The sequence below is a fragment of the Arachis ipaensis genome, chromosome B02 (assembly GCF_000816755.2).
Source record: "Arachis ipaensis cultivar K30076 chromosome B02, Araip1.1, whole genome shotgun sequence".
NCBI lineage: Eukaryota > Viridiplantae > Streptophyta > Magnoliopsida > Fabales > Fabaceae > Arachis > Arachis ipaensis.
This window is the reverse complement of record NC_029786.2, coordinates 58,835,941-58,844,536: the sequence shown is the minus strand read 5'-3', so window position 1 is coordinate 58,844,536 and position 8,596 is coordinate 58,835,941. Positions and strand designations below refer to the sequence as shown.

At 31.3% G+C, this 8,596-nt stretch overlaps 1 long non-coding RNA gene across 1 annotated transcript; it reads right to left on the bottom strand.

Moving 5' to 3' along the window:
• LOC110267691 lies at window positions 50-347 on the bottom strand. Its single transcript, XR_002355573.1, has 2 exons — window positions 293-347; window positions 50-136 (listed from the first exon to the last, which is right to left on the bottom strand). It is a non-coding gene; the product is annotated as an uncharacterized LOC110267691 (long non-coding RNA).

The window sequence follows — 8,596 nt, the reverse complement described above, 5'->3', positions numbered from 1 at the left end:
GAAGGGTAATAGAAGAACAAAAGTAACGGTTATTTGAAAGAGAAATTACATGCTCTGTGACGGCTGGTTTACACTACTCTGTTCTGTGTTTCCTTGAGAGGAAGGAGCATCAGTTCCCAAGTTCACAGCCGGTATTCTAAGACAGATTTGATCCAAGCAACACAACAAAGTTAATATTCCAACTTATTAGACAACATACACCCAACTTGATCCACTCAATACACCCAAATGGTACCACAAGACACACCCAATTCATGATAACAAGATTTTATTAAATAATAAAGCTTCTTACGTTTCAGACGACACATAGCGACCTTCTGTCGATCGCAGGTCAGGTTGGTTCTCCCTGCGAAACAAGAAACAATTATTAGCAAAAAAAACACACCAAAATCTGAAATAGATACCCCACCAAGACATACTCCTCTGCAGCAGATTTATCAACGTTTTCCCTTAGCCATTCTTCTAGTTCGTCACTTGATATTTCATATCTCTCACTACATTCAAGACGTTAAACGTTAACAAAAATAATTACGATGATAGACGGTAATATAGCTTACGAGGTACTGTACCCGTCAAAGTATTGATCTTCTTTGAATCCTCCATCCTCCACGAGAACTTTTTTCTTTTTTGGTTGTGTTCTGGGTGGAAAAAAAGAGTACCAATCAGAAATAAAAAATTAATTTTATCACAGAATATTATGCAAAGAAGTGCTTACTTTTTTGGTGTTGTTTTTGTTTTTTTCTTCTCCTTCTCCTTCTCTGCAGGTGATGATTCTTCGCTCCTATAAGTTAATAATAGACACTTCAGTTAATACACGAAATCTTTATAATGAAGCCAAAAGAAAGGAGTAATAATTTCAGGACATTACTCATCACTTGGTTCAGATTCAGATTCTGAATCAGAATCTAACTCCTCTTGCCTCTGCTTTCTTTTTCTGGAGTCCATTCTGGAAGGCAAACAATGATTATTTAGAACATACTAAAAATACACCCAATGTGATCAACAAAATACACCCAACTCGAAAAAGAAATTACACCCAAGTATGGTACTTACTTTTTCCCCTTTTTGCTGGGGTGTTTTCTTGCTGAATCCTCTGAGTCTTGTTGAGTCTCAGACTCAGAGGTAGAAGTGTCACTGTCAGTAGCTGTTTCTGTCTCCAAAGACGATGTTGGACTCGCCTTCCTTTTTTTTGTTTTTTTTATTTCTTGTTTTTTTTCTTTTTTTTTTCTTTTTTTTTCATTTTTTCTCTTGCTCTTGTCTCCACCATCTTCACAATCCCCTGAAACATGAGATATTTTAGCTAGCAGCATTCAGGTAAATAAAATACAACCAACATATTATGTTTACTTACCAAAATTTCCTCTCTTTCTGCAGTCATTTTTTCCACCAATTGCTCCTTAGTCCAGTTCGCAATCCAAGGCTTTGGTGGTCTTTCAGCCCTCTTCTTGCCTTTGTTTTCTGAAAGATGAAAGTATATTATCATCAGGGCAAAGAGGCAGCCATCAATTACCTTCTTCTTCTTCTCCTGGTAGTCTGTGATGCCCTTGATTATAAAGGTCAAAACATGTCCCCCCCAGTTTCTCTCCGATATGCCGTCCATCTTAAAAATTGGGGCCAGGTGCACGGGCGATATTTTGTTTATCGTCGTTGGTAAAAGGAACGCCATCTGTATGTAGAGAATGAATATCCTCTTGAACATTAGGCGTTCCTCTTCACTGCCAACGCCGATTTCCATCATTTCATCGGTAAGACTTTTGAGGGTCTTACCCTGGAATCTTCTATAAATTATTTTGTCATCGTCAGAAAGTTGCTTATAGTCAACTTTCTCAGGAAACAGATTTCCTACAAAAAGGAAAACAACAAAGTATCAAAATCGGTTCAAACACACCCAAGCATCAACCTTAAATACACCCAAGCATGAACTTAATATACAACTATAATTTTGAGCTAGTTACCTGTTGCATTGATGCCAAGCGCATCACCTATTACGACGTAGAACTTAGAAGAACAACGTAGAACTTGGAAGAACGACGTAGAACTTAGAACAGTGTAACAAAGAAGCAACAATAATAGTAAACCCTAGAAGAACGACGTAGAAGAAAAGTAAAATATACAGTAATCTTAAGGAACTTACATTGAGTGTTGTTACTTTGTTTTCTCTTCAGATTCTTCACGGAGATTTTGATGTTGTTTTGATGGAGGTTTCGAACAACGATTTGTATATTTTGAACTTTGATTTTTGCTCGAAAATGGGAGCGTTTCCTTGTTTTCGAAGCGTTTTGAGAAGTGGAAGAGTCTGCCATACGTAACCATTTGTGTTGAGCGCGTGATTTTGACGCGCCATGTTATGTTTCTTTATGCGCGTGTCTTCGATTTGGGCTGGGCCAACTTGGATGCTTGTAAACTTGTATGTGTAGCAGGCCCGTTAAGATTAGGGGTGAAAACAGGATAAGACAAGCTTTACTCCTAATAAGCCTAGTCTGTAAGGTAGTTAATTAGCTTAAATATTGTTTGCAGCCTATTATAGCTTAAATTTTAATATTATTTTTTGGCAAATGTTAATGCGCTCCAAAAAAAATAAAAAATGGAATACTATTTGAACATCTAAATCTTAAGCCACAAAACTAAAATTTTGAACCCTAAATCTTAAATTCTAAATTCTACATGCTTTAAATTTTAGTCATTAATGTCAAATATTTTGTTAAAGAGTGCAAAACTCTTTACTTATAAAAATTGTTTAAATTTTATATATATTCAAATAATTGGAACTATAAATCTTTTATGGTATCTCTAAAATGTGTCTTAGCATGACTGATGAGCGAAAATTAAAACTCATGAATGTTGACAAGTGTACTGAATTGTTCAAGTAATACTATGGTAAGTGGATATCGTTCTCACAAGGATTAGAGGATTGAACAAGCAATTATCAGATTAGAGAGAAGATAGAGAGTTTGAATGTTAATTTGAGAGAAGATAGTGATGGTAATAGTCAAGGGCTTCGGAGATGTTTATGCTTTTAGAGAAATCAAACCTTATTTACTTATCTTGAAGTTTGCAAAGATCTTTCACGAAAAATCTTTAGTAACTGATTTCCAATTTCTTGACTCCCCAGTTTCTCAAGCATTAATTAGTCTTCAATTAATTAATCAAGAGATTAAGCACAAAAATTGATTTTAGATTCAAATAAGATTTAAACACAGAATTATGTTACGTATTTAAACTAGTCTTGTCCAGTTAAATCTTAAAAGAAAACACAATTTCAAAAGTTGTTCTAATCCGAATTATATGTCACTTATTCAAAATTAGAGTGATTGAAAATTATGTATGTGTCACATACTAATTGAACCATTATTCCTAGTCGAATTCAAAGAGTCATGTGAAAGAGTTTCAAGCTTTAATTCAATTATTAAATTTTTCAATTATAATAAAAGAATTCAAAAGAGATTAGCATACCTTTCGATATTACTAATCGGAAAGAAGAACGAATAACTCAATCATGAAATAGATAAATACAAAACTTTAAAATAAAATAAACGTAGATTAATAATCCATAGAAAATATAAACAGAGCTCATAACCCTTTGACACAACATTACTTACCCATGAAAAAGTAAAAGAAAACAAAACAAAACAAAAGAGGGAGAAAAGACACGTGAGGGATCCGAAGATCATCCCCTCGAATGTCTTCTCTTGTGAACCTTGTTCACTTTATTTATATCCTAATTCTAGAATTCAAATTCAAACTAAACTAATCTTATCTCTCGGAGAAGAAGATGAGATAATTATCATAAACTTATCTTTCGAATAAAAGATAAGCTAACTAATTTCTGACTGGTAAATTCAAAATTCAGAACAATAATTCAAATCAAATCTAATAACTGAATCTCTTATGTTTCTAGAAAAATTAATAACTAATCTTCTAGAGTCTTCAATGTTTTGGATGTGACTAAGACTTCTATTCATGTGGATAATTAAGCTTGGGCCTTAATTATTATTTTTTGAGAGTTGTAATTAGCTTAAAGTTGGGCTTGTATTAGAGGAAGTTGGGCAAAAGAGCCCAAAATTCACTTCCAACATCATCACTTCGCCGAAAGTGAAGCATTGGCCGCCGGGCGTGCTTGGAGGCTTGGAGGGGTCCGCCGGGCGCAGGGACAGGCCGCCGTACATGAGGGTCTTCCGCTAGGCGTGCTCCTTTGTCCGCCAGGCGTGGCTTCATGGGTGCCTTTAGGGCACGCTTTTGATTCCTTAGGTTACGATTTTGTTGTCTTTGTATTTTCTTTTTGGAAAAGCTTTCTTTCTTACTTGTTTTTGAGCCGAAAACTCCTGTAAATATAAAATCACTAACATAACTCTAAATATTTGATTATTTATTAAATTTTATTAGAAAACATAAGAAATTTAATTAAAATCTAAAAAAAATGAAAAAATACTTTAAAAATCGCTCAAGATGATATGTTATCACAACACTAAACTTAAAATTTTGCTTGTCCTCAAGCAAAAAAAAAAAAAGATTAACGGAGTTTAATTTAATAAAAAAGAATTAAAAATCTTTTAAGATTGAAAACAAAAAGTGGAATTTATGATAATCCTTGTAGTTACATTTGACTTCTCTTATCCTTCATGAATCTTGCATACTTAGGTTTTAGGAATTTTCAAAACTAAAATTCGAATTATATTATGAGAATTCTTTTAAATTTATATTACTTTTATGCAGTTTACTTCTTATTGGGATTATGAGAAAGATCTTTTACGTGCTTTTGACTCTTAGTGCTTTGTCACAAGGCAACTCGTAATGGACTTTTAATCGATAATCCTGAGCTAGTTGGCCTAAGTTAACAGGTGATAAAGAATCCCTCAGATATAATTATCCAAGTCTCTCCTTAACTCAGTCACACCACAAGCACATAACTAGGGTTTTGTCCCAAACATCGATACATAGATCCTCTTTGGACTTCTTAATATTTTGTTTTAAGGCAAATTTTTAAGCAGGCTTTCAATAGATAATTTCGGTCTAGTTGGCCTAAGTTATTGGGTGATAAAGCACCACTCAGATTTACTAGCCCAAGTCTATCCTTAAAACAGAAATATCATAGGCACATAACTGGGTCCTAATAATTGGTGTTTAAAGCCTTAGAACTTTTGATTTCTTTGATCTTTCCAGGCTTCTTTTTTCAAACTGCTTCAAGGAACTGATGGTCAAATACTTATAATACTTTTTTAAATTTCTATTTTTGAGTATTTCTTCTTTCGTTTTCACAAGATTCAAATATTTCAAATTTTTTCAAATGTAACCACATATACTTAGACACCTCCGCTGTTTGTTTTTTAAATTATTTATTCAATCTTTTCATAAAGATATTCTCCATTAAAATTAATTACTAGAGGAATAAGTATTCAAATTTTAAATTTTTAGAAAAGAGGAAGATAAAATAAAAAAATAAAAAATAGAATATGTAATGCAAGCGAAGAAAAAAAATACAGAGAAGAAAACAAAATGAAAGAAACAAAATAAGAAAACCTAAAAGTAGAATAAAAACAAAAGAGAAAGAATTAACTAATAAGTATTATACAGAATTTACCTTATTCGAATTTTATCCAAGTTTATTTAGTCATCACCACTAAGAAGAATGCGTATATAGAAGAATGGGTATATAGAATACTTAATTAGAACAAAAAGGATAAGGACTTCCTTTATTGGATTAAGCTTTTTTTGTGTTTGCACTACGAGTTTAGAATTTTATTCCGGTTATATTTTGTGCATGCACATGGTGGACTTATTTCTTTCAGATTTCTTGAGAATATCTCCTCTATTGAACAAGTATTTTTTTTCTTGGTTTGTTGGGACAAATTAGTTAGCCATTTTATTGAGCACTTCTTGGCTTAATGGTTTAACCAAATCATTCACTGGTTTCTTCAGATTTGTTGAGATTTCAGCCCTATACATGAAATGCCTCACATTCTTTTGGAGAATTTTTTCTTTTTGTTAGAAACTTGGCAACATGCTCTACTTGCATCTCCAAGTTTTTAATAGAGATTTCTTGAATTTTGAGGTGTATTCTTGTTTCTTGTATGAAATTTTGGATTTGTTGAGTAGTCTTTCTACGGCGAGTTCAAGAGATGAAAGTTCTTGAAAGATTTGATATTCAACATTAAAATTTATTTGCTTGTTTGACATTTTAAATATTCTTATCTTTGATTCTTCCAATAAGAAATTGGATAATCTCTCGATTCGAAAAAGATGAGTAATTGGAGGAGTATTCCAAGTGTTTATACTACATTTGTCCCACCTGTTTCATGAGAAAGAAAAGTTGTTGCATCATACGTTTATTGTTTGCTAAATTTTTTTTTACAATATCTAATTCCATCATTTTTTGTACACAAAAACAAAAAAAGATCAAACACACCATGTGGAATAAAGAACATTAAAAAAGAAAAGAAGGTTTAAACAAAATAAAAAAATAAAAAAAATGAAAATAAAAAGGAAAAGAAAAACGTGAATAAGAGTAGAAAAATAAGAGAGATAAAAGGAAAGAGAAAGAATGTCGAAAAAAAGAAAAAAAAAAAGAAAAGAAAGAACTAAAAATAAAAGGAAAGAAAGTAGACAAGATTTATGTTAGGATTTAGTCGGATGTTATGTTGTTAATTTCAATTAATTCTCAGCAATAACACCAAAAATTTGACGAGCGAAAATTAAAGCTCACGAATATCTGTAAGTACCAAATCATTCGAATAATACCATGATAAACACGCTTTTAATTTTTTAGGCCATGTTTTTTCTATCTTTGTTTTTTTTTTTAAGCAGGCTTTCAATAGATAATTTCGGTCTAGTTGGCCTAAGTTATTGGGTGATAAAGCACCACTCAGATTTACTAGCCCAAGTCTATCCTTAAAACAGAAATATCATAGGCACATAACTGGGTCCTAATAATTGGTGTTTAAAGCCTTAGAACTTTTGATTTCTTTGATCTTTCCAGGCTTCTTTTTTCAAACTGCTTCAAGGAACTGATGGTCAAATACTTATAATACTTTTTTAAATTTCTATTTTTGAGTATTTCTTCTTTCGTTTTCACAAGATTCAAATATTTCAAATTTTTTCAAATGTAACCACATATACTTAGACACCTCCGCTGTTTGTTTTTTAAATTATTTATTCAATCTTTTCATAAAGATATTCTCCATTAAAATTAATTACTAGAGGAATAAGTATTCAAATTTTAAATTTTTAGAAAAGAGGAAGATAAAATAAAAAAATAAAAAATAGAATATGTAATGCAAGCGAAGAAAAAAAATACAGAGAAGAAAACAAAATGAAAGAAACAAAATAAGAAAACCTAAAAGTAGAATAAAAACAAAAGAGAAAGAATTAACTAATAAGTATTATACAGAATTTACCTTATTCGAATTTTATCCAAGTTTATTTAGTCATCACCACTAAGAAGAATGCGTATATAGAAGAATGGGTATATAGAATACTTAATTAGAACAAAAAGGATAAGGACTTCCTTTATTGGATTAAGCTTTTTTTGTGTTTGCACTACGAGTTTAGAATTTTATTCCGGTTATATTTTGTGCATGCACATGGTGGACTTATTTCTTTCAGATTTCTTGAGAATATCTCCTCTATTGAACAAGTATTTTTTTTCTTGGTTTGTTGGGACAAATTAGTTAGCCATTTTATTGAGCACTTCTTGGCTTAATGGTTTAACCAAATCATTCACTGGTTTCTTCAGATTTGTTGAGATTTCAGCCCTATACATGAAATGCCTCACATTCTTTTGGAGAATTTTTTCTTTTTGTTAGAAACTTGGCAACATGCTCTACTTGCATCTCCAAGTTTTTAATAGAGATTTCTTGAATTTTGAGGTGTATTCTTGTTTCTTGTATGAAATTTTGGATTTGTTGAGTAGTCTTTCTACGGCGAGTTCAAGAGATGAAAGTTCTTGAAAGATTTGATATTCAACATTAAAATTTATTTGCTTGTTTGACATTTTAAATATTCTTATCTTTGATTCTTCCAATAAGAAATTGGATAATCTCTCGATTCGAAAAAGATGAGTAATTGGAGGAGTATTCCAAGTGTTTATACTACATTTGTCCCACCTGTTTCATGAGAAAGAAAAGTTGTTGCATCATACGTTTATTGTTTGCTAAATTTTTTTTTACAATATCTAATTCCATCATTTTTTGTACACAAAAACAAAAAAAGATCAAACACACCATGTGGAATAAAGAACATTAAAAAAGAAAAGAAGGTTTAAACAAAATAAAAAAATAAAAAAAATGAAAATAAAAAGGAAAAGAAAAACGTGAATAAGAGTAGAAAAATAAGAGAGATAAAAGGAAAGAGAAAGAATGTCGAAAAAAAGAAAAAAAAAAAGAAAAGAAAGAACTAAAAATAAAAGGAAAGAAAGTAGACAAGATTTATGTTAGGATTTAGTCGGATGTTATGTTGTTAATTTCAATTAATTCTCAGCAATAACACCAAAAATGCGAAAATCGAAAATTAAAGCTCACGAATATCTGTAAGTACCAAATCATTCGAATAATACCATGATAAACACGCTTTTAATTTTTTAGTTTTTCTATCTTCTATCTTT